Genomic DNA, 27,667 nt, shown 5'->3' with positions numbered 1-27,667 from the left:
GGAAGCTTGATCAAGGTAAACCAAGGATAAACTAAGTCATAGGGGAAATATGTATTCCGGGCAAAATGACTTTTTAATTACAATTTAGAAATAATTTTTCGTAAAAGTAAATTGATTTGGTATGAAGTCATTGGATAGGAACACAGGTCAGTTCAATAACAAAACGTTAAAGGAAACTTTAAGGGGTATTCCAGCCAAAAGCATTTTTTTACCTATCTACTGTATATGCGATACATGGTAGATCAGTGGGGGTCTGCCCAGTGGCACCCCCACCGATAGCCAGAACCGTGGTCCCTGTTCCTCCCAGCTGCAAGATGGCGGCTAAGAGGAGTTTGAAAGGAGCGCTGGTCAGTCATGCACGGTGTCACTCCATTTAAACTTTACGGGGCTGAGGGAGACAGGTAAGCACTTCAGGGGGTACAGGGGAACGAGGACCTCCGCTCTGGCGGTCGGTTGGGTTCCTAGCGGGTGGACCCCCATCGTTCTAGCATTTATGACCTATTCTGTGGATAGGTGAAAAATTCTTTAGGCGGGAATACCCTTTTAATTATGTTTAATACCTGTCACTTCCTAGTTTTTGGTCAGTAGGTGGAGCAATGTAAGGTGGTGTACTCTTCTTGGCTGATCAGCAGCACCTTTAGCCCCAGTGAGGCCGAGGGCCTCTGTATATCAGAATAAGGAGGTCCTTTCCACTGCTCCATCTATTTGACTGAGAACTTCATCCGTAAGATTTGTAATACTAGGAATCTGATTTAGGCCAGGATCACACACAGTTTTGATGCAGTTTTTGGGTCAGTTTTTTAAACCAAAGCCAAAAGTAAGAAAGAAAAGGTATTAAGAAAAGAATGATGCCTCTCCTTTCTTTTTTGTCCACTCCCGTGTTTGGTTAAAAAAAAACGGAGGCAAAAACGGCATCATAACTGGGTGTGTGATGCTGGCCTAAAAGCCTAATTTTCATAACTATAGTTAGGGACCTTTATTTTACATTGTCTGGCACCGTGCACACGACTGTAAAAACGCCCATAATTAAGGGCCGCAATTACGGCCCGTAATTATGGGCCCATAGACTTCTATTGGCCACGCGTACCTTCCCGTACGTGCCCGGGCCATTGAAAAATATAGAACATGTCCTATTTCAGGCCGTAATTACAGCACGAGCAGGCCCATAGAAGTCTATGGGGCTCCCGTAATTACGGGTGGCTACGTGTGTGCACCCGTAATTACGGGAGCGTTGCTAGGCGACGTCAGGGGATTTCAATTTTTGAATAAAGAGAAGCAGATAAAATAGCGTCTGAGCGATCATGTGACCCTTTTAGGTTTGGACATGATTGTGATATAATGTCCAGCCCCTCTTTTTTTACGGGTCCGTAAATACGGGTGGAATACGGATGACAAAGGACCCGTATTTACAGCCAGTATTTACGAGAGGGAAAAAATACGGTCATGTGCATGGGGCCTCAGTCAGCAACTGGCGACAAGCTGTGTACTTGTAATAGCTTATAATGTCAAAATAGCAATTTGCCTACTTACTAATTTTTGCATCTTAAATTGCGGGATGTTTTATGACACAACCCAAGGAACACCCCAAAATTACCCAAAAATATCCCTTTTTGCAGACTGATAAGCAGAACAATCCTGGGAAAGTAACTACGTCAAAAGTGATGAAAAGGAAATAGTTATCAGATATGCAAATATGGCTACTAAAAAAGTAGAAGAATATCTTTGTAAGTAACAAAGCACAGAACAGATATCATTGTTCATCCGGTGCTTCCTGGTTCATTTCTAAAATGAAACATATAATGAAAACTGAAAGACCGGCCAAAAAGAAGGACATTTTATGGGGCACTGTCATGGTTGACATGAGTTGTCACCCAGTGGTTTTTAAATGTAGGATAACTGCAGAAGTTAACGGTAATAGACTTAGGGCTCAAGCACACGACCGTATTTTTCTTCAGTGTGCTGCCCACATTTTTTGCGGATAGCACACTGACCCATTTATTTGTATATGGCCATGCACACATCAGTGTTTTTTGCGGATCCGTTGTCCAACTTATGACCTATCCCTCTCCGAGTTTGTGGACCTGTGCTGCCATTCAAATCTATGGTTCCGCAAAAATAACGGTCAGCACACAGTAGACATCCGTGCCTTGTCCGCATTTTGTGAATACGTTGATGGAAAACGCCTGGGAGATCCAATCACGTGACCTTCCTAAGGGTGTGGACCGGTAAATATGTATGACACACGTAAACAACACGGTTGTAATATACGGAAATACGGAACGATTGCGGAAGCATCTTGAAGGCATAATGGACCCAAATACGGACACTAGAATCTGTAGATTGCGGCCCAATCAAGGTTGTGTGCATGAGGCCCTAAAGGGGTTTCCCCACAAAATACATGTATCCCTTATCCACAGGATAGGGGATACATGTGAGATTGCTGGGGGTCCAACTACTGGGACCCCCCAGTGATGAGGAGAACGGGGGACCGAAAGTCCCCAAAGTGCTCCATGAAAATGGAGGACTGGTGCGCATGCTCGGCCAGCGCTTCCTTCATTTCTATTGGACTTCTGGTACCGCTGTCTCGGGCAGCTCCACAGAAATGAAGGGAGGGGGGGGGTTCCAGCGGTCAGCGCCCCAGCAATCACACATGTATCCCCTATCCTGTGGATAGGGGATACATATGTTTGTGGGAAAACTTTAATAGAGGACAACTCATGAACGTATGGGCCTCTTCTCTTATTATAGGCAGTAGTTCACTTGTTAAAGCAGCAGTTTGTGCCTCGAAAATGAGAAGAATACTCATATATTGTGTTAGGATTGCCTAAATGATGGCCCAAATGTATCCTTGGACTCGGAACTACGCAGAATTGTAAGGTTTCCATCCATTACATTGGAGAGCACAGCCTCAGAGAAAAAAAAGCTATAAAGCCTAGTAAGACATGTTAAGTAGTGAGAGACATAAAATACGCACTTTTTAAATTAAAATAATTTCTTAATATTACCCGGGAGACAAATTTTGACAAGAACTCTTAAACAAGTAACTGGAAATAGGCTTTAAATACTCATAATATGTTAAATAGATTAGCGCGGTGTAAATGGCGGTAAAAGGTCCGCTTAATAAAGTGGCTGCTGACTCATCTGCCTCAGCTTTCCTGAAGTCACTATGATAATTCTAGTTGGTTCGTAGATGACATTAAGTTTTAACTAGCACGACAGGGAAGAAACCATCGAAAGGCAACGCGGCCCATGATCTTTAAGCGAGCAAAAAATACGATAATCAATTTAACCCTGGTGAGGCATCAAGGTTCGTGAAATCAAATCTCGGATTAGTTGCCACAGGTTTTAGACGACTAAGTCATTTATTCTGCTTGTTTACTTGTTACTCACATTTTTACGCATATTATGACGCGTCCTGTGTTACAAGAATACGCTTATAGAGAATGCGTCAAGCAACTAATATCGTTAGCCGACACTAATGAAAATATGTCACGCAGTATCGCTGTGCCGTCTTCTGACGTATATAGACAATGTAATATACATTCTTTAAATGAAAAGAAAATTGAAGGGGAACATGCCTCTCTGAGGTTCTTGGAGAAGTCTGACAGTGATAAGCAATTAGGAGGGATTTTTCAGACTTGAAAATGCATTTGACTCTTTGAGTGCCTGACCATATTAAAGAGGTTAGAAAATCTCGGCTGCTTTCTTCCGAAAACACTGCAACAGCTGTTCACAGGTTGTGTGTGGTATTGCAAGTAAGCCCCATTCACTTCAATAGAGCATAGCTGCAATACAAGACCCAAACCAAGGACATGTGTTGCACTGTTTGTGTTAGAAGGCAGCCGTGTTTTTATGATCCTATACAACCCCTTTAAAATCTATTTTGACTGGAGTAATGTTATACACAGAGTTTTAATATTGTTTTCTATTTTAGCAAAAATATTGTCTTCTATTCATGCAGATCTCCTGCTGGGTGCTTGAGTTCAGGTTGCCTAGCAACCACTTGTCTTTCCGGCTGGGTGACCACCATTTGAGTACATGTAGCCACATACATTGAAGTGGTCGCAGGAAGTTCTGAAGTGTCTCTCCAGGCTGCTCAAGTTTGGTTTAGGTCTCGCCCACTTAGGTTTTAAAGTGTCCCTCCACTTATTATAATTTATTTTTAAGCGCCTTTAATTCCAGGGCGTTGTACATATGAAAACGGGTTTAAGTACATGACATAACAAGTACAATAAACAATGATCTGAATGAATGGCACACTGGTATAGAAGGAGAGAGGACCCTGCCCTCGAGGGCTTACAATGTACTTATAAAGACATATTGTCTTCTCAAAGTGTGGTACAATATGTGTACCCCTGGGGGTACATGTCATATCTTTAGGGGATCTCATGCTGTGCTTTTAATGTATAGCACAGTGTATAATCATAGCCTTGGGCGTACTTTGAAGTAATTTATTTCAGTAGGGAGTGCTTGGCTAATAAAGACTGGGAAACACTGGTCTAAATCATCAGCAATGAGCATGAAGCGTACCGATCTTTAAAAAAACCAAACACAAATCACAATAGTAGATACAATGTAGCTAAAAACTTTTCTAACCTAATATGGGTCTTTTTCCTGCCCCCTACAACTCCTGAAAGCTATCCTTATCCCTTCTTACTGAGTGGGCATGTTCTTTCTGGTGTGATGTAAGAGCTATGTTGTATGCTCTGAGCCAATCAGATGTACCTGCTGATGCTCCTCCTTTTCATGCCATTTCACTGAAACTTTGAGTGCTGTAGCATCCCCCTCCTCCCCTCTTACTTGTCTTATAGTTCCCATTTTACACTAAGGGTATTTTTTTTATGACTGAGAAGAATTACTGAGACTCTGAACAGAGTCGTAACTAGGAAAGACTGAGCCCCATAGCAAACTTTTGACTGGGCCCCCGTAGGTGCCACACACAGCCCTTCCTTGTAGATAGTGCCCCCCCTGTAGATTGTGCTATACAGCCCCTCCTGTAGATTTTGCCATACAGCCCTGTCATACACCCCCCCTACAGATTGTGCCATACAGCCCCCCTTGTAGACAGTGCTATACAGCCCTCTGTGTAGACAGTGTCACATCCCCCTTGTATATAGTGCCACCCTTCCCCCCTGTAGATAGTTCTCCCTCCCCTTGTAGACAGTGACATAAATCCCCCTTGTAGATAGTGCCCTCACCTCCCCCTTGTATGTAGTGCCATAGAGACCCCTGTACATAGTGACCGCACCTGTCCCTTGTAGATAGTGTCATACAGCCCCCCTGTAGATAGTGCCCGCCACCGCCCCCCTGTAGATAGTGCCATACACCTCCCCCTTGTTGATAGTGCCCCCCAGCTCCCCCTTGTAGATAGTGCCATGCAGTCCCTCTGTAGATAGTGTCATATAGCCCACCCTGTATATAGTGCCATAAAGCTCTCACCCCTGTATAGTGCCATATAGCCCTCCCCTTGTATAGTGCCATACAGCCCTCCCCCTGTAGACAGTGCCATAGAGTCCCCCTGTAGATAGCGCCCCCACCTCCCCGTGTAGATAGTGCCATACAGCCCCACTATAGATAGCGCCATACAGCCTCCCTGTAGATAGCACCATACAGCCCCCCACTGTAGAGAGCGCCTCCCAAACAAATAAAACAAAAAAACATTATACTTATCTAGGCCCTGTTCCCATGCGAACAGAGCTGCTCCAAAGCATCAACGCCAACGGAATCCTTGCATAGGCCGGTGTTATTCAGGTACTACTATATATATATTTAATGATAGGTATGCTTCAAAACGCAGCTGCCTATTTTATTAGGACAACACACCTTCTGGCTTCCTCAGGTTTCCCTGTGCAGTGAGGCTTGAAAAATGTACATTTATGGCTTCGCATTTTAGCCGTAATATTTGTATTACTCAGTGGAGGAGTAGAAAGTAATATATATGTAAAAAAGGTTATAGGAAATTAAACACAGATCATAAACACAATCCATTTCTCTGCTCTGTGTGGTCACTTTATACCATGCTGAATCAGGGAAATAGTTACACAAATTCTGTTTCCTTTACATCAATCGATCATTTGGATTTTACCTCCCATTGCCTCTGCCACTAAGGCACTCGAATCCCAAAGGACTCTGGATTACTGTCAGCCACTTTAACTGATGGTTGACAACACTTTGTATGTATTTCCGCCTACAGCAGTTGACATATACAGCGGATGGAATTTTTGCAGCTGGAAGGAATAGAATATTCAGATCACTCCATTAAAGTGTAAGCTCAGTTGTACGGAGTGGAAATCACCTGTCACATGGCAGCCAGCATCCTGGAATAAAGGGAATCAATCAGGAGATTACACAATCAAGTAAAGTGCCGGGTGCCAGGGTTCCACATTTATCATTTATGTGGAACACGTCATCTGCTCATTCCCATTCCTCACTCTGGCCCAGCGATGGCAGATTATGCACATATATCTTACCAATCAAAATGCTCCAGCATGATCATAAGAGCAGCGGTAAAGTAATAATCATTGGCTCTGTATAGGAGAAGCTGACTTGTTGGCGGTCTTGACATTTTCCCGATCATGTTTCTCTAAACTAAGCCCTAGTCTAATAATTTACTGAATTTCAGCTTAGCGGGTAATTGCTTGTATGTATGAAATCTACTTAAGGACTGAAGTAATATTGAAAGGAGGTACACACATAGGGGAGCCCAAAAGCCAGTGGTTAGAGACAGCATCACTATTGCAGAAGGAAAACCACAGCCAAATGCTGTATTTAACATGAGGTTTTACTGAGATTGTGGAGGCATTTATTATTTAAAGGAACAGTTCCGCAAGGAAAAAGTGCAATTTAAATGTTTTGATTTAGTAATGTGTAATAGCTGTAAAAGGGAAAGTATAATCAGAAAATTAACTTTTTTTTTTATTGCTGTTTTTTTTTTAACCACATAAAAATATTGAAGTATTGCTGGTTTCAAGTTGTCAGCTTTGCTGTGTAGACTGGGATACCATGAGCAGAGTTATCTCATTATAGGTGATTACCGCTTTATTGTAGTCCTGAGGGCCTAGAAAAGCAGCCGAGCCACATTATACACACAGATGAGGCTCTGTATGAGGTCTTGTCACTCTCTGGGGGAAGGGGGCTGTACTCCATCAACAGTAAGTGGATTTTGTTGAAGATTTTGCCATGGATTTTATGTGGAATTCCAGTTAGAATTTAGAGCATTTGAAAACCTTGCTCAGGCTTCTCTCTACAAACCATATTTGGGACAAGAAGTGGCTCCTGCGCTGGTGGACCTGGTCCGTCCTTTAGAGGCGTAACTTGAACTCTTGGACCCAATGCAATATGTGTAAGAACCCCACCCACCATGGGTCATTCATAATACTAGAGTTTTCCTACGTGGCAGAGGGGCCCCTTGGGCCCCCACAGACGCCAGTGCTCACAGTGACTACTACTTCTGCACAGCCATTCATTAAAATAGGTGAATGTAATATATTTCCCCACAGTAACTAATAAATGGGGCCCGTTGCATTTTAGGTTTAGTTCTTCTTTAAAAACTAGGCCCCAATAACATTTTATGATTTTTGTTATGTAAATCCTGTGATGTTGTATCCAGGAGAACTGTATACAGCTGTAAGATGGAATGCTTCTGCTTCATGGCGGCGGGAATACATTTTAATTCAGAATATCGTAATAATAAATAATATCCTTCACCGTCTATATACAAAATATATAGGGATTTATGACCTCCTTTAGTGAGAGGGGACAGGTTTAGGCTGTGATGTGAGTTATGGGAATGGATGAGTGCCGAGCACTGTGTCTACCACACATGATGTCGCATCTGGCGGCTTCTGTTAAGATCTACGTGTTGTTTTGCTCTCAATAGAGAACGGTTAGTTATGACCCTCTGAGTGCCAGCACCGTAAAGTACTTGTCTCCGGATTCATCATTGCCACTGAGCAGCAAATGCCAGACGTGTGATCTGGTTTTTTTTCAGCGTTCAAGAGCCAAATATACATTCACAGCAGCAACACTCTCCATAGGTTATGGTGGAGCGAGCAACCTTTGTGATATAAAACTGAGATAACCGCTTTATGCACATGATTAGTTTTCCCATACCCACCAAATAAAAATGTAAACTATTAGAAAACTTATCATTTGTACATCATATATATTATATCAGGGCAAGGATGAGGGGTAGTCTGGGTAGGTGGCGCCTACTAGATGCTGGGATCCAATGAGCACTTCCATCTAGTGCGACAGGAAGCATTCATGATTCCTAACTGACCCATTTTTTCGGGTTTGTCCAAAAAAAATGGACCTCAAATGGGGCAGGGCATATGCAATTGTATGGCCCAAAATGGGCATTTCTGGGATTTTTTGCAGGTGTTTTTGTGCAGATCTGTGCAAAACTTAAAATGTCCCGCAATTGGAGATTGAAATTTGGAGGTGGCACTTGAGAGCCGTTATGGTGAACTACAGAAATCAAAGGGTAGGACAAATTCTGAACAGCCTGCTTTGGAGACCAAGAAAACTTGCCCCAACTTTGATCTTCCTTATTGGCAATCGCCATAAATTAATATCTATATCTTCTGATAAATGACGCATAGGTATGACTAGTCCGTGTAGAACAAAACCAAGAAAACCTAATGGGGAACTGCACGGCTTTTTGGCATAAAAGTAAAAAATGACATTTATTACAAAATAAAACAATATACAAAAAAGTAAAAGAGAGTACAACCTTCAAAAAAAAAGGAGAAAGAAAGAGCACTGTGGGTAAAGATGGGTATAAGGACTGTGTCAAGGTCCTACATATAGGGCATATAAGAACATATTTTGTATATGCATCCCAAAAGGGGTAAGTAAATACAGGCAATTACCAAATCTCATAATACACAGGTACGCATACACAGTGGAATACATAAGTACATATGGTTAACCCTGAATGGTAAATACATACATGGTGTGATAGAGAAATACAAGCACCGGTGAAGGACCGGAACCACGTAAACCAACGCGCACCCAACGCGTTTCGCTATATTTAATAATGGAACACGATGGATTAGTAATTGGTAATTACTATTCTAATAGAGAGTGACCATCGATTATGATTGGTTGACAAGCAAGGGTCACCGGACTCCCGTCCTCTTCAGGGGACATCATAAATGTCTATGACTGTAAAACCCCTTTAATAAACTATTGACAATTGACTCAAAACTTATGAAAAAAACACGACCCCCTCTAAAGAAAAGCATAAAAACTTTAGTTCTTTAACATTTTTTGGACAAGATTTAATATCGGTGGGGCTTTCTCTTGCACCATGATTTAGAAACGTACTACCAAATTTTCCTCCTTTTTGCAGTGATTTCTCAGCACCGCTGCATCTCCTTTTATACATAAAGAATAACAATATATAATCGCAATAAATCTCATATTAAAAAGAGAGACTGAAACCAGTTGGACATTATCTCGCATCTAAGCCATAAATACAGATATTGTAGTTCTCTAAGTTTTACGGCTCCGCACAAGTTTTATTATTATTGTCGTTGTTGTTTGTTAAAAATAAAAAAAACTGAACATCTTCACTTAATTATAGCGAGATCTATTTAGGATTGAGGCACAATAGCTATAAAACAAATAGATCTAAACCAAAATAAGCATATAAGCTATCAAAACTTAGGCTCCTAGGAGCTATTGCTTGTTTTTCAATTTATTTTTCTTTCTAGCCTAGTAGTTATGCTAAAACACATGTATACAGAAAATATCGCCTGCAGTATATTTATGATTTTAATCAAGCGAGGCCTCTGTGCGCTTATATTCATGTCACTGCAAATATGGTGCGTAGTAAAATCCAGGCACATAGGCGCCTATCTGTCATGTGATTATAATCTAATCTGCAGGGATTTTTTTTAATTTACTATGAAAAATGGTGCTTAATTTTACCAATAAATGAATTTCACTTAAAGAGGACCGACATGTCTGTTTTAGAAAATACTTGCAATACCTATGAAATATCAATGCTGAAGCATCTTTTCTTAGGACTCTGCAGTGTGACATTCCTCTGATATCCCTCCTGGAAAAGTAAGAATAAATTGACAAATTCCCCTTCTTGCGGGTGTCAGTCTTTACACTGTCTGACACTGTCTAATGATCAGTACTGACTGTGTAGGGACACACCCCATTTACAGCAAACATGTCAATTTATTTCTATACTTCCAGGAGGAATAGCAGAGGAATGGTACAACAAAGAGTTCTATGGAAAGACGCTCCAGAATTGTTATTGTTTAAACAGACATTTAGGGATAGCTGACGGTCCTCCTTTAAAAAAGCATTGGTCAACCAATATGGCCACCATTACAAGTCCTACAGGGGTGCTGACCTAGCTTCTTTACAACAATCGTGACTTTTTATGTAGTGATGCATTCTCCACTCTCAAATCACTGCTTTACTAGGAAGATTTGCCATTCAGGACTCAAGGAAAGCTGGTTGACAAATCTGTGGGAGCTGTAATGGCAACCATATTGGTAGTTGGACACCAAGCTTTCCCAAACCAGGTACAACTAAGGACAGAAAAATTTTTTTCGTTCACTGTCTACCCAAAAACACACATCACCACATCACAGAAACACAGACTGTAGGCCTGATTTGTGAAAATTAGGGCCTGTTCACATCAGCGTTCGCGTTCCGTTCACCGCTTCCGTTCAACCTTTCCGTCAGAGGAACCAATAACCGAAAACCCGAACAGAAAATATCGCTTCTGTTTGCATTACCATTGAATTCAATGACAATGCTTTCGTTTTAGTTGATTTCAGTTTGTTTCTGTTACATAAAGTTAAAAATAATTTTTACGGAAACAATAGCGCAGTCGACAGCATTATTGTTGCCAAGAAAAAAACTTGAACTTTACGGAGTGGAAACAAACTGAAACGGAGGCATTACCATCAAAATCAATGGTAATGCAAACGTAAGCGATAATTTCCATTCGGCTTTCCGTTCATCGGTTCCTCGAGGGAAAGGTTGAACGGAACCGATGAACGGAACCTGAACGCTGGTGTGAACAGGTCCTTAGACAAATCTTGCCCATAACTAGAATCTTAATTGTTGCTTTCATATTTTGTCTCCACTTGTTTCCACACATTAAGCCCGCTGTAAAACAAGAAATGGGCCACATTTTTGCGGATAAATTGCGGCCTGCAAAAATGTGGTTGTGTGCATGAGGCCTATTGTCATCTGGGCTGGTAAGGGTATATTCACACAGAGTTTTTTGGAGCTGTTTTTGATGCGGAAATCGCGTCAAAAAACGTCCGAAAGCGCCTACAATTGAAATCAATGGGAGGTATTTTTTTCCTGCAAGTGTTTTTTTGAAGTGTCATGCCCTTTCTTCAGGCATTTCCATCTCCGACCTCCTATTGACATCAATGGGAGGCAGAGAAAGCGGTTTTCGCATCTTTTTTTGCCCGCGGCACTCAATGGCCGTGGCTGAAATACACTTAAAAAAATGCGGCAAATGTTCTGCCGCAGATCAAAATCTGCCTCAAAATTTGTGAAGGAATTTTGAGGCAGATTTTTCTAAAAAAAAAGTCTATGTGAACAGGGCCTAAGGCTGGGTTCACACGTGGCGGAATTTCACTTAAATTCCGCTGCGGACACTCCGCAGCGTTAATCCGCAGCGGAGCCGTTTGTCCATTGACTTTCACTTTAATTTAGCAGTGTTCGTTTAGACGATGCGTAAAATTCCGCTGCGGAGCATAGGCTGCGGAGCGGAATTTGGTGTCCGCAGCATGCTCTGTCTGTTGCGGAGCAGTGGCGGACTCATGGCGGAATTTCTCCATTGACTTCAATGGAGATTCTAATTTCCGCAATGAAGTCCGCAGCTGTCATGCACATGTTATGTGTGCTGCGGATGCGTCTTGCTTTTTTAACTTGACATTTCTTCATTCTGGCTGGACCTATGTATTTCTAGGTCTACAGCCAGACTGAGGAAGTCAATGGGGCTCCCGTAATGACGGGAGCGTTGCTAGGAGACGTCTGTAAATAGTCACTGTCCAGGGTGCTGAAAGAGTTAAGCGATCGGCAGTAACTGTTTCTGCACCCGGGACAGTGACTACCGATCACAATATAGAGCAACCTGTCAAAAAAATAGAAGTTCATACTTACCGAGAACTCCCTGCTTCTGTCTCCAGTCCGGCCTCCCAGGATGACGTTTCAGTCTAAGTGACGGCTGCAGCCAATCACAGGCCAAGCACAGGCTGCAGCGGTCACATGGACTGGCGCGTCATCCAGGGAGGTCGGGCTGGATGAAAGAGGGACGCGTCACCAAGACAACGGCCGGTAAGTATGAAATTCGTTTACTTTCACTAGGGAAAGTGCTGTCCCTTCTCTCTATCCTGCACTGATACAGAGAAGGGAAGCACTTTTCCCGCAGTCCGCAGCAGCTAGTCCGCATCAATTTTCTGCACATTTTGTGCAGATCCGCAGCAGAATCTGCAACGCAGATTCTGTGCGGCATTGATGCGGACAGTTGCGGAGGAAATCCGCCACGTGTGGTCATGCCCTAACAAGCCATTTTGAATTTTACTTTGGATGTGAACAGAGAATAAAAACTCTTGTAATTCAAAATAAATACAAAATAAGCAAAATATTTACAAAGTTACTCAACATGTTACATTAATGTCAACTATGAAACTTTGTAACGTACTTCAAAGTGGCTGATGTGCCAGCCTGATGCACAGGGCATAACACACTTGGCAGATCTATGCTGTCAGATGCAGAACACATTAAGCCCCCATCACCAGGCTCATGAGAGCCAAGTAATAAGCTAAGGAAAGTCATTGCCTTTCCTACTGCAATCTAAGCTCCTGGCTCTGTAGCATCTTCTCCTTCCTCTCCCCAGGAAAGTGACTTCTCTGTATCTGTTCCTCCTTCTGCAGATAAAGTCCGCAGGATTTATAGTTTTTCATCCAGACTCAGATCCGTTTCCCAGCCGCTGTGTGGATTACTGTATGTTCGCTCTCTCCTCTGTGCTGCTCAATACCTCCCCCTCCTTCTTCTTCTCCCTTGCCTCCTCCGCTCACTCCTTCATGTCACAGATAATAGAGCTTTAAAGCATTTCATGGGCTCTGCAACAGGACAGAACAATTTCAGCCTGATTTTCACATACCAGCAGAGTTTCCCGGTACCAATGTGATATTTATGAAAAATTACTAAACTAATTCAATACCAAGCAAGGGCATGCAAGGACAAGGAGATACCTTGTGGGTAAAGGAGCGGCTGATATCTACCTGGACGGGCTGGCATGTGCTTATCCTATAACTACGGTTATCGCTTCGAGAGACCAGGAATATTTCCAGATATGAGCGACTAAAATTGTGAAACAGCAAATAAAGAATGGCACCAGAAATAATAGGAAAGTATCGACTATTAGAGAGCATTACTCCTACTCGGAAGATGGAGCACTTGGAAAATAACATTTACTCGGTGGATTTTTAAATTAAACTTTCACCTTACGGAATATATTCGAGTTTTATATAAACCGTATTACCCCTATATAATGTTCTTATCTGTATTGTTTCCTTGCGGAAGCTTTCTAAATTCCCCAGTTTCTATATTCAAATAAGACTGTTTCACTCTCTTTACTACTGCTCGCGCAGGATACATTTTTTTGGTTAAAGTGGTTCTCTGTTTTGAACAATCTCTACTTGTTAAAAGGGTTCCTTGACGATAAATTTATCACAAAGTGTCTTCCTGCTTAATCCCTCAGCGATCAGCTCTAATCTGTGGCAGTAAGTATTCAATTTCCCTGCAGTGCCACCACAGGGGAAATGAAGCATTACACAGTGTTCATTCAAATTAATGGGCTGTCTATAATATAGGAGAGATACGCTCATTGTGAGGGTATGTTCACACGGCAGCGTCCGTTACGGCTGAAATTACGGGGCTGTTTTCAGGAGAAAACAGCTCCGTAATTTCAGCCGTCATGGCATGTTGAGGCGCTTTTTCGCTGCGTCAATTACGGACATAAATGGAGCTGTTTTTCCATGGAGTCAATGGAAAACGGCTCCATTTAACGTCTGAAGAAGTGACAGGCACTTCTTTGACACGGGCGTCTATTTATGCCCCGCCTTTTGACAGCAGGGCGTAAAAAAAATGACCATCGGAACAGAACATCGTAAGACCCATTCAAATGAATGGGCAGATGTTTGCCGACACTATCGAGCCGCATTTTTGGACGTAAATCGAGGCGGAAAACGCCCGAATTACGTCCGTAAATAAGCCATGTGAACATACCCTAACCGCTGTCCACTCTGGAGATGAGTATCTATTACCTATAGAATCCCTAACAGGGTATGTGAAACTGGATTTCCTAAATTGGACAGCCCCTTTAAGAGAGGCGCTCGTCTTGGTACGTTGTTCATATATAGGCACAACTCCATTGTAGGTGTTTCTGTATTCCCAATATGCCTTCACCATTCCACTTCAGAGGGAAACCAGGTTTGTCTGATGGCAATAGTGTTTCGTATAGAGGAAAAAAACATGGAACGTTAAGAAGAATGGAGATTGTGATGTCAATTATTTTGTCGTTTTATTCCAGAGCAGCAGAAAATCGTGTTTCTAGATCTGATAATCTCTTTTTATTCTTCTCATCGGTTCTTGGCAAAATCCAAATTTTTTTTTTCTGTATACAAAACAACATGACGTTCACTTTTTACACCATTTTAATCTACATAAAAAAATATTAGTGAGGGCTGCTTCACATCTAACAGTTGTGTCCGGCCCGTTATTTTTTGACTGCGCCGGACACAGTTGATGACTAAATTGATGACACACTGTGTTGTCTAGTGCAGGGACAGAGTGGGCGGAGCAAATAACACCAAACAGGGAAGCCCTGTGTCATGCTCCGCCTCCTTGGGCCCTGCACAGTGCACAACATAGAGTATCAGTTTCAGTGTCTATCGGTGTGTCCCTTTAATTTTAAGTTTAGCATACAGCGCCGTTTCTTATCAGTATCATTAATCGTTACGCCTTCCCTTCACCTTCGCCATCTACTCTCTTTTTTTAAGACAGTCTGATACTTCTCATAGAAGATCAAATATAGTTGTGTCCGTGCTCTTATTGACTCCATTCCTGAGTTCATTCGTAGTTCAATGTAATGAAGAAAAACGAGATGAAATATGCCGCAATCTACAATTTGGAAGATTATATCTATTTACCTTATCATAGAATTACAGATTATGCTGCACTGTACTGTATACCGAGCCTACGTCTGAAGGTTTGATTTTATGTTAATCTTCTCACAGGGGACTCATTAGCAGCCGATATTATATCTCCTGACAGAATGATATTAATAAATGCAAAAATGAGGATTAATAATGTTTTCTTTGTTGTACACCTTATCCAACAACAATTATCATACACAAAGTCGTACTCAGGGAGATATGACACCGAGCTCTAGACACTGTCATCATTTAGTCTTTGTCTAAGGCTTCGTTCACATCTGCGTTGTGGCATCCGTTTTAGCAGATCCGTTGAAATTAAAAAAACGGACAGACTGATGCCAGACTGAATGCAACGGAAGGTAAAATAGGTTTGTTTTTGACGGATCAGTTTTACCGGATCCGTCCAAAAAACTGACTCTTTCAGTTTGTGTCAGTTTGTTATCAGTTATAACGGATCCGGTTTTATCTTTGCATCTTTCTTGCTTTCATTTTTAGGCTTCGTTCACATACGTGTCAGGGCTCTATTCTGACGTTACGTCTGAGCTTTCCGTCAGAATGGAGCCCTCACTGAAACAAGCGGAATCAATACCGTAGTCCACTACGCTATTCATTCCGTCAAAACGACGGAACCCTTGCACAACTGAGACAAATGGAAACCATTGGCACCGGATCAGTCACCATTGGTACCATTCAATCAATGGTATTGTAAATGGAAACCTATGGTTTCCGTTTGTTTCAGTCAGTGTCCCGTTCCGACGGGAAGCTCAGACGGAACGTCTGAACGGGACCCTGACGCAGATGTCAATGAAGCCTTAGTCTGAGCATGTGCAGAAAAAACCCAGAATCCGTTAAATGTAATGCATAACTGATACAAACGGATGGCATATCAGTTTATATCCGTTATCCATTGACCTCAATGTAAAAGAAAACCCGGAACGCTCCTTTCTGTCAGGTTTCCGTCTTTTTTGACGGAAACAATAGCGCAGCAGACTACGGTATTTCTTCTGTCAAAAAAATAAAAACCTGGCACAACTGATGCAAAAATAAAACCCATTGAAATCAAGACGAGCGTGTCCGATTTTCATGCATAAAAAAAGCATCATTTTTCCTACATTTCTTGTCTGTGTACCTTGCGTATCGGCATCAGTGTGCTTTGCGCGTGGCCTGCGTTTTTCACGTCCGTTCAAACACTTTATTTAAAAAAAATATATATTTCTCTACCCACAGACTTCAATGGGCGACTAGGTGAGTGAAAACGCAGCAATACAGGACATACAGTGAGTTTCACGCAACGGACACACGCTGTGTGAAAAACAACGCATGTGGGAGCAGCTTTATTTGTACAGACATTGATTACATGTGAGTCATTTCAATGCACAGCACAAGAACGTGTATTACGCTCATCTGAATGAGCCCTTAATGAGTATAAGGCCAAATTCAGACAACCGTAGTATACATCCGTCACTTGGACGCATGTATTTCAATGGGACCGTTCACACGGCCATTGTTTCAACGGACCGTGTAAAGGGTCCGTTGAAAAATAGAACATGTGCTATTTTCTTCCGTTTTCACGGATCCTTCGATAGACTCAAGTGTATGGGGATCCATGAAAACGGGACCCGCACGGGTGCAACTCGGACGTGAAAAATGTCAGTTCTTCACGTCTGAGTTTGCGCTTGTTCCTGTGAATCTGGCCTAAGGCAGTGATGTACATAGAAGAGAGGGGGCCCCATTATAGTGACAGGTTTTGCCATCCAGGACAGCGAACACCGTTTCCCCTTGGATACCACCAATCAGACATTGATGATTCTAAGCTTAGACATTCCAGGTCTGGGACCCGCACCTGTCTCGAGAACGGGGCTCCCCCAACCCCGTCTTGTAATTAAGCCACTAGCCGCTGCATTCGGCGGAGACTCAGTGGAGAGTTGGCCGGGAGTACGGAAATATCCGAGCTTGCCCATAGAACGATATATTCAGATGTATTAGCATACATTTTGGATCTATTTCTGAATTCCCAAAAATGGAGAAACAGCACATCAAAAAGCTTAATGGCCTTCAATTAATTGAAATATTCCCAATAGAATAAACACGATGATATTGATTGTAGTTTAAAAAGCGGTGACAGATGCTCTTGAGGTTGTTATTTGTATGAAAAACCCGGCTCAACTAAAAAGTAAAATAGTGAGATAAATCCTGATCTGATTAGAAACAGACAACCCTTTTGGCTGAGCCAATGCTTACTATGCATTTATTTTTTGGCTTTATACAAAGTAAGTCCATTGTTTAGAAAGCCTTCTAAATGAAGCAGTTAGTGAAAAATAAAAATTAGCTGTCTGACAAAGCCCTTTTATTTCGAAACCTAGGTAATTAACGGTGACGTACACTTAAAGGGGTTGTCCACTTTCAAAAAACTCTTTTTCTTAGAAGGGTCTTAGATGGTAAGCTGATCACAGGCTGCTGGGATCCTCAGAGATCAGTTGTAATTTGTAGCAGCAAGTGTACAATTTCACTGTAGTGCCCCCACAAGGCAAATTAAGCATTACACAGTGCCCATTAAAATCAATGTGTGGATGTGCTGGGTCCTTCAGAGTAGAGTTAGTCTTTGTAGCCAATCTCTTCTCAGGCTAAAAGATTGTCCTGACTGAGGGACTCTATTCTATTAACTCCGACTCCGTTTTCTAAACCAGACATCCTCTTTACAGGGGTTGTCCAGTTTCTAAAACACATTTCCATATAACCTTTTAGGGAATTCTGAGGTAATAGAGGAGGGTCCTCTGTTCAGGACCCTCAACTCAGAGTTGAGAGTCGTTACATGGAGCATTTTTCTCTCTGGAGGACCTGTCCTGTAGTTCACAGAGAATCCATTAATATAAATGGACACTGTGTAACGCTTCATTTCCCCTGTGGTGGCGCTGCAGGGAAACTAAGCACTTACTGCCAGATTTCCCCACAGATTACAGCCGATCACTGGGGGTCCCAAAACCGGGATATATTATGATCTGCTTATTGTCAATAGACCATTTTAACAAGTAGGGATAGTCCAAAGTGGAGAAATTTCTAACAATGTTTTAAACTGAGACCTATATATGATGTCTCATATGAAGACCCTGCTCTGTCCTCATTCAAACGCTCCATCTGCAAATGTACGTTCCTGATTTGAGGCCCCATTACATTGCAATCAGGGGTTCTAGTTGCTTTCCTACACACTGAATGGCATACTTACATTCCATTTCCCAACACAGTTTTAGGCATTCTGTTTATGAACCAGGAGGACCAGAATGTACATTGCTATATGTTTAAACCAGGTAGAGGAGTGCTCGTGTTTGATTAGAATACACAACTTTCTGTATCAAATAAATGTCAAGATCACCCCGTTGAAGGTTTGTTACCATGTATCAGTCTGTACATCTCATTACTAGAGAGAGATGAGATACACTATGGTTATGTTTTTCACACTTTTTTTGGCTTCTTTGGTAAAAATATTTTCCTCAAATTTTTCCCAAGAAATGTAAAAAAAAAAAAACGCTGCACATGAAATGCCGTGTGTATACCCTGCGGGTATGTTCACACGGCTTATTTTCACACTGGTAAACACCCCGAAAAACGGTTAAAAATACGGGGGCTGAACGCCTTCAAACATCTGCTTATTGATTTCAATGGGAAAAACGGCGTTCCGTTCCCACGGGGCGTTTTTAAACGTAAAAAAACGCCCCGTAAAAAAGTGCATGTCACTTCTTGAGCCATTTTTCATTGGGTCAATAGAAAAACAGCTCCAAAAACGGCCGTAAAAAACGCATCAAAAAATTCTTGATGCTTAAAATACGGCTGAAAATCAGAGGCTGTTTTCCCTTGAAAACAGCTCCGTATTTTACAGCCGTTTTTTGTTAAGTGTGTGAACATAGCCTTACTGAGTTGTGCACCTGTGTTAAAAGTACATTGACTAGAACAGGTTTTCAGCTTCTGTTGTATGCAGAATTTTTTTCATTCACTGACAGTAAATAGAGATTTTTAAAAACAATTGATACACAAAGTATATTGGAAAGTTGCAAAATGTAAGCTTTCGGCTGGGTTTACACCTGCGATCGGCTTTCCGTTGTTCTGCTCCTTCACAAGGGCGGAACAACGGAAAAACTGGAAGAGCCGGTTTCGCTGCACGACGGATACCACCGGCGGCTGATGGAACCTATTGACTTTAATGAGTTCCGTCAGTTTTCCGTCCAGATGTGAATGAGGCCATATATACACAAAACTGGAACATTTCTTTAAGGATTATTTTCATAGCACTGGATAATCCCTGGAACTCAAGTAACATCATCATGCCAGCCTTGTAGCAAACTGGGAGCCACAGCGAGGGATGATACTGACGGTGTAATGGTCCCCAAAATACCAATGATGTTTTTGTTATTGCCCATTTTACGAATAATTAAATTTGTACACATCAATATGGGAGTAAATATTCAAGACAGATATTTTATGATGACTACAGATGACACCATTAGGTATATGACCAGCCTGTGAAGATTGTTTTCATCTAGGCCACGGTATATTCAGTAGTGATAAGCCAGTGTTATACCTAGTGCAGGACCTGAGGGGGTGGAGCATGACACGTTTTTCCCGTGTTCATTTAAGATATCTTAACAAATCGAGTTGATATTTATATGCGTGTATATATATTATTTATATGTAAATATATTATTTAAATATCTATATAGAGAACAGGGGTCACCTAGTGCTACGGCCGCTGGCCTCAGATAGCAGGCAAGTGCTAGCGGAGAGAGGGCCGCGCATGCGCACGTCTGTCTTTATTCTGCTCCATGTTTGTTATGGAAACAGTGCTTTCTCGGCTGTATTTGTAACTCCCATTGAATAGAGCGAGCGCGTGACCCCCTCTTCACTAATCCCTGCTTGAAATTTGCAGCCAGCGGCGCCACAACAGATGAAATGGGGGTCGGATGACCCCTGTTCTCGATATAAGTGCGAGTCCCAGAGTTGGGACCTACATCTAGCAGACATTTATGGCACATCCTGTGGCTGGATGTCTAAAATAGGAATACTCCTTTAAAGCGCAAAATGCTTTTCAATGGCTTTTGTTGTGTTAAGTGAAAATTTATCAGGATGCAGCAAGTTATCAGTGTCAAGTTAAAGGGTTTTTCCCAGAATCTCAAAGCATCCTGTGAATAGGTGATAATTTTCTGATCACTGGGGGCCCTACATCTGGGACCCCCCCCCCCCACCAATCGTGAAAACAGGGGTTGCAAACCCCCTGTTCCTGCTTACTGCTTGACCGTAGTGAGGAGGACATTGAATGGAGCGGTGGTCGAGTATGCGCGCTGCCCCTTTATTTAAAGTATTTGGGAATGACGGAAGCAGCCGTGTACAGTAATGTTTCCATCATTCACATAGACATTGAATGGAGCGTCGGGCCCATGCTCAACTGCCGCTCCATTCAAGCTCCTCCTCACTCCGGGGGGTGTAGTGAGGAGGATCTGGGGGTTCGAAACCCTCAATCTCACTATCCTGTGGATAGATGATAAATAAGGATTGCTACATCTGTATATATATATATAATCTGTCTCAATTTATTCTCCAGGAGAGACCTTAAACAACAAAGGATATATCATCTATGATATAATGCACATTTATCAAATCTGAGCCATAATAAATGCGTACGGGTTACTTGGTAAGCGTCCTAAGCCGCAGCAGAAAATGTCTGCACATTTATGGGCCACAGGGGGCTGCAATAGTATATGTGAATGTCAAATCATCAAGTGTTGCATGGCATGTTATTGTTTAATCCCAAGCAGAGGATGGATTGTAATCTGTTTCCTATATCCCTGACTCTTCTACTAAATACCCAGCTCAGCATTAAACCACAAATTCTCAAGTTGTATCAGAGCGCAGACATAAGCCATTGACGTTCAGTGTTTCCATAGAGTTGATCACGTCTATAGTTTAACTGCACAAAGGATGGTCAGATCCTGCTAGAAAAAATACTCTCTAGAGCAGCGGTTGCCAACCTTTTTTGCACCAAGGACCAGTTTCATGTAAGACGGTGGGAGGAATCACGCGCATTACAAAACCCCCTGCAGACTCCAATTAAATGGAAATAAAATTATGTTTTTAGGGTCAGTTCACACGTTGCGTAAATACTGCGAATTTTCCACAACGGAATTTGTACGGAAAATGCACAGCATAATACAGTAGCAGCAAAGTGGATGAGATAGAACAAATCTCCTCCACACGCTGCGTAAATTGTGAGCGGAAAAAACGCTCCAAAATTGACATGCGGTGCAGAGTTTTATTCCGCATCATGTCAATTCTATTTGCGTAAACGCTGCTTATTTGTTGCGGGTTTTCCCCCATTGAATTCAATGGGAGGTAAAACCCACAACAAATAGCAGTTGTTGCGTTTATTACGGCGGAATCACAGCAATTCCACGGCAAAAAACGCAACTCAGAAAAAAAATAAAATCTTATATTTGCCCAGAAGTCTGTGTTTCTTCCTCCAGGCTGGCCTCCTGGGATGAAGTTTCATCCCATGTGACCGCCACTACAGACTGTGATTGGCTGCAGCAGCAGTCACATGGGATGAAACGTCATCCCAGGAAGCCTACCTTGATGATGTCAGAGGGCCGGCCTCCTCGGATGACATTTCATCCCATGTGACTGCTGCTGCAGCCAATCACAGGCTGCAGCGGTCTCCTGGAATGAAACGTCATCCCAGGAGGCTGGCTGCAGTTTTCCGTAGCGGACACCACAGTTTCCCTGCAATTCTCTGCGGCCATCGGGGCAATGTAACTTTACACAGCGTATCCGCCCGCTGCTCGGTACCAAATGTTCCACGGCCCGGTATTGGTCCGCGGCCTGGCGATTGGGAACCACTGCTCTAGAGGAGATTGCTACAACTAAGGTTTCTATTAGCCCTTTTTTACTATGAAAACCAGAATGTTTTGTTGTTTGAGCTTCGATCATGGTGACACCATCTTATTTATTATTATGTCACCAATTTGCGACACAACAACCATAAGCTTTTGGTTAATGGAAGTAAAAGATAATTTTGTTTTATGGGCCGGTAATTCAAAGACTGGGTGAATCAGAGAATTTGTAAATAAGGTGAATCAATTTTATTATCTCTAGTCACTAGACTCGAAGGTTTGGTATTAGACTAAATATTGGTCAAGCTATCTAAATTACTATTTCCATCTAGAATGGTGGGAAACCATATGATGGGTTTCCGATCAGGTTTAAGATTTTCGACTTTGCTAGTAGATATAGCAAAAATCAAGTAACATCAGTGCAAAATCTCTAATAGGGCCCCCATGTGTCATTTATAATACTGGTGTCTTCTTATGTTGCAGCTAGGCCCCCTTGATCCCCCGCAAGGGCCATTGCGACCTCTACCTCTGACCCCCCCCCATAGCTATGCCCCTGATTACTAGTCACTCAAGCACCACACCTACTACATGTGGTTTGTGTAGGAAGCCGATGGTCAACGGAAATTAAGTGGGTAGGAAAATTGAACATATTGACATGGGGGAGGATGATCCGGCACTAAACCTTTTGTTAATTGGTGTCCCATAAAATTGATGTGTTGTTAGTTAATGAACAGTAGATTGTTATTAGACCCTAGGGAAAACTTAACCCTACATGGTTAGCAGGCTCATACGTCAATCATTTGAGCCAACATATAACTCGCATAAACGAACCCCACATGTAGTCATTAGTCTTGTAGCCGACCTCTTGGATCCCAGTGCAGTATTCACATTTTGGCTTTATGTTTATTTTTGCCAGGTCAAAAATATCTGAAAAATATCTAGTTGGATTCAATAAAGTTGCCATGGTAGAATAACCATCTTTTGATAGAACTAAAGCAGTTGTCCGGTTGCAGCAAAGTAATGGAATTTTTTGTATAATGAAAAGATGTTAAATTTTCCAATATATTTTCTGTATTCCTCACAGTTTTCAAGATCTATGCTTGTTGTTATTCAGTAGGAACATTCATTGTTTACTTTCAGTGGATAAAATTCTGTCCATGGTCATGTGATGGACACACAGGTGCGTGGCTCGTTACAAGACACAGCTCTGATACACTTACTGTAACGAGCTGTGCACCTGTGTGTCCATCACAAGACCATAGACAGAATTTTATCCGCTGGAAAGAAAACAATGAATGTTCCTACTGAATAACAACAAGCGGAGATCTTGAAATTGGTAAGAAGTCAAAACAGAAAGCTTATTCGAAAATTGTATAACTTTTAATTACAAAAAAAAAAAATTAAGTCATTTGCTGAAACCGGACAACTCCTTTAAGCCTAGATGGGTCAGACAGGATTTCCATTGGTTCCGAACAATCGAATCATCATCATAAACATAAATACCTTTATACAGGTCATTACAAGCTTCAGGACTAGATTATGGTATGGGCATGGGCTAAAGGGACAACTTTCCCGGGGCCTCTACTATGTAGGTACCTCCACTAAACCATCTCCGCCATGTGAAGCCTGGTGTAAGCTTCCTCCCAGGCACTTTCATGAGAGTGTTTCTGTATGCTGTGGTGTATTTCGGCACTCTACGGTTCTATTATTTGGGAACTGTAATGTATTGCTGTTTGGGCAATGTATGGCACGGTTATGTTGGCACTACCATGCAGCAGCTGGACGAATGTATAATTTATTAGCTATATAGTGCTGGTATTTGGCACTACATAGTGGAAAGCACAATATGGCAGTATTATTTTGCCATTATTAAGGCAGTATTATTCTCCAAAATATGTAAGGTGCCCCACATGCATTTGACCCAAGGGCCTTCCACAAACTTTGTCCAGGTTGCATTGCTTACCTGTTGGAACTAGTGATCTCTAACAATGAACATCTGTTTGTAGAAATGGGCTTAAAAAGGTGTTCCCAGAATTTCAATTATTACCTATTCACAGGATAAATGATGCGTCTGATCGCCAGGTCCCCCACCAATCCCTAGAACGGGGGTCCTTAACTCCCCTTTCCTGAATTACCGCAATGTGGAGAACCTTAAATTAAGCAGTGGTCAAGCATATTTGTGCCGCCCCATTTAAAGTCTGCGACTGGCGGAGACAGCCGAGTACAGTGCTCGGTTGTCTCCGTTAGCCCCATAGACGACAAGAGGGTCTAGTACGGAGGAATGGGGGATTCAGGATCCCTATTTTAGTGATCAATGGGAGTCCCAACGGTGGAGCCCACAGTAATCAGACACTTATCTATCCGGTGGATAGTTGAAAATTGTCAATTCTTGTAATACTCCTTTACAGGCCTTTTACACTGGGGAGATTATCATGTAAAAAAAATCATAATATCGATTAAAAGTTTTCAGCCCTTGGCCAGTATAAACATGCAGTAATTGCATGATCAGCGAGAAATAGTTTGTCACGTAAACAGTCATTTGTTTGTCAGTAGCCAGAAAGACAAGTGATCTCAAAAGCGATCGAAATATGTGATTACTGTTATGTATAAATACATGTCTTCTTAACGTTGATAACTCGCTATATCGTCAGTCGGCACATGTTTAAAGGCCCTTTTTCATGAAATGATCGGCTGAACGAGCGATTATATGATCGTATCGTTCCCAATCATCTCCACAACGCCCACTTGGTCAAAAAGTAAAGCACGCCCAGTTGGGCATGAAGAAAGTCATTAGCATAAATCTAAAATAGGTCATAAGTCAGTCAAAATTGATCGTTTTTCTAAATAAAAAACACTGTTGTAATCTACATTACAGCGCCGATCAAAGTATGTAGGAGTTAAAGCACTTATAATGTGGTGACAGAGCCTCTTTAAACAGGACAGCTATCAGCTGACAAACAAGCAAATGCTCGTTGATCGGCTGATCGCTTTGTTTATGCTGTCGAAAAGAATTATCGGTTGTCGGAAACATCTCTCTGTGCTGCCGACAAAAAGCAAACTGTACAGGGTTGAATAATGTTTGTCCCCATACTCCCGATCATTGCTTCATGTAAATGGAACAAACGAGCGCCGATCAACATCCTGTTATCAACGATCGGCGCTCGTGTAAAATCACCTTTACTCTTAGACCTTTTACTTATGAACGATCCTGTGATCGTTAAGTTATCAGAGACACTTACAGCTGCCTAGGTTATAGTGTTGTGCATTAGGAATATGCGGAGCCGCAGTGTCACTGTAATAGCCCCAGGTAATAGCAATACCAGCTAAGTAAGTCTCCTTGAGGATTTGGTTAGTTAGCAACTTTGCAAAAAATGTGTTTTTCTTCTTTTCATGCAAGATAGATTAGGATGCAAATGACATTCACCAGCACCAAGTTGGGGAAAAAAAAAATGATACATGGGTTTGAAGTTCTCTGTGCCTTGGATATGCTATACGCCACTGGAACGCCTTAATTAAGCAGCCCCGACAGGCCCGTGGAAGTAGGTCAGCACAGTCCTTGATAAGCCACCAGAAGAGTCCCTTCTTCTGTTGTGATGTGTACATAGGTGACAAAGTGACAGGTAGCAGTAGCACCTACTTAACCCTTACCTACAAAAGGGATTGCCTGGCATTGTCGTTGTCTCTGAAAAGTTAATAAAAAAAGCTATATGTGTACAAAAGGAAGCGGGGAGGAGAGGCCGTACATTAACCGGCACCAATGTATATAAATACATGTCTTATTCCATCGGATTAAAGAAACCTTATTGTTGGTCTCTTCTTATCTGCAGTTTATACTGAACACACTAGTTGTCTCTATATATGTATGCCCATGATTACAGCATACTTGTCTACGGATATAGTTAGGCTCTGTGCACAATATATCTGAGTCATATGTACAACATATATGCTAGGTTAAGATCCTGGCGTATACGTTAAATGTATCCATAGGGGTCCATTCACCAACCGAGGCCAAAAGAGTGTCCATTTGGCCTTCATCGGGGTGGTATATCACAGTATTTGTTTTGTTTAGCCACTGCCTTAATCCCCCCCCCCCCCTTTATGGGTGTATTTACAAGAGTCAGGTTTTTTTATTGCATTTTTTTTTGCAGTAGTTTTCGTAACCGTGCTATTTTTTAAGAAAAACTCTTCAGTTTTTGCTTAAATTACAAAAATTGAGGCACAGAAAGAACAAATTAATTAGTAGCATTACAAAAAGGGTTTGTGTAGGATTTGGGTATGGTCTGACATAGCGGCACCTGGACATCTGAGACGCGGTTGGTTTTCAAATTGATTGTTAATTGGCCGCATGGTTTTGTAAGTAAACTATTTACCTGCAAAACCACGTGGCCATTAGCAATCAGTTTGAAAACCGCGGCAAACAGTATGACAGCGCTGCTTTCGGCCACACCACGGCCACGTCTCAGCCACCCTTCGGCCGGAATGTAAGACCGTACCCTAATCCTAACACCTCAGCCACAGCTTCACTAAAATGAATGGCACCTGAGCTATGCACATATCAGCGAGAAGCTAAGACCCCCGACCCCTCGGTACTTGGCTGAATCCCTTTGATTTCATAATACTCTCACTATGACTTTAGCTTCATGGCATTGGTTGGGTTTTCCAGCTTCGGGGTCACCACAAGTGACATTTCTAAGGCTAGTAATGATTTTCAAGTTATTTATCTGATTAAAGAATTGAGGAAATAATATTTAGTAATTTTAATATTGTACTTTTACAAAACCAAAATAATATTGTGGGTGGAGATCATAAAGAATCTATAAGACAGAATTAAAATGTACATAAAGTAAAAGTTGCATTAGTACTTCTATGCAGTGTGGCACGGAGGGCATTTAGGATATGCTAAAATGAAAGTCTTTTATTAGTAGATTTTTTAGGGCATAGGAAACATCTCTTCGGGGAGTACAGTATGTACAGATTAAAAAAAATAAAAAAAACAAATAGAAATTGATCTCAAACCTTTTGTTCTTATTCCTCAACATCGTACTGAGACTGAGAGAGAGAAGTCATTTCAAGATGTGCCTCTGGCGATGCAACGACCTCAAGGACAACTGTAGTGACATCATAGAGCAATATTGCCATGACTGCTAATAAACACGTAAAAGGATTAGACTCAGTAATTACAATTGGGAATTTATTGCATTTTGCTGGTACATTTTATTGATTTCTTAAAAAATGACAAAATTACAAATAGTGAATAAAGCGAATGAGAATGAGTAATTAGCTAAAAAAAATGGATGTGATAAAAATAATCATTATTTTACATTAAAATGGACGGTAGAATGCAGCAAGGAAAGACAACATGCATACAGCAGAGATCAGAGCTTTTCCGGAGGAACACATTGTCCACAGTTCGTGTGCCATAGGATGCCAATAAACGTCGCTGTATTACCGAGATATTCTCTCCAAGAACATCTTCGAGGGGATGATACCTCCATGGTATAGTAGTATAATGAAATCGCAGCCATACAAAGATTTAGTAGGGTCCCATCGACTTCTATGAGAGCCGTATTACGTGTCCATACA

General features: G+C 41.8%; 1 protein-coding gene and 1 long non-coding RNA gene across 2 annotated transcripts in view; one reads left to right on the top strand and one right to left on the bottom strand.

The window, feature by feature from the left end:
* Window positions 1-27,667, top strand: part of SGCD (sarcoglycan delta) — a 423,838-nt gene that overhangs the window by 57,383 nt on the left and 338,788 nt on the right. The gene's annotated exons all lie outside the window — the stretch shown is intronic.
* On the bottom strand, window positions 6,001-27,177 carry LOC142750900 (uncharacterized). The gene is made up of 3 exons (XR_012882628.1): window positions 27,101-27,177; window positions 15,204-15,320; window positions 6,001-6,317 (listed from the first exon to the last, which is right to left on the bottom strand). It is a non-coding gene; the product is annotated as an uncharacterized LOC142750900 (long non-coding RNA).

The sequence above is a fragment of the Rhinoderma darwinii genome, chromosome 3 (genome assembly GCF_050947455.1).
Source record: "Rhinoderma darwinii isolate aRhiDar2 chromosome 3, aRhiDar2.hap1, whole genome shotgun sequence".
Lineage (NCBI taxonomy): Eukaryota > Metazoa > Chordata > Amphibia > Anura > Rhinodermatidae > Rhinoderma > Rhinoderma darwinii.
The sequence above is the reverse complement of the archived record's forward strand: the minus strand, read 5'-3'. Positions and strand labels throughout refer to the sequence as shown.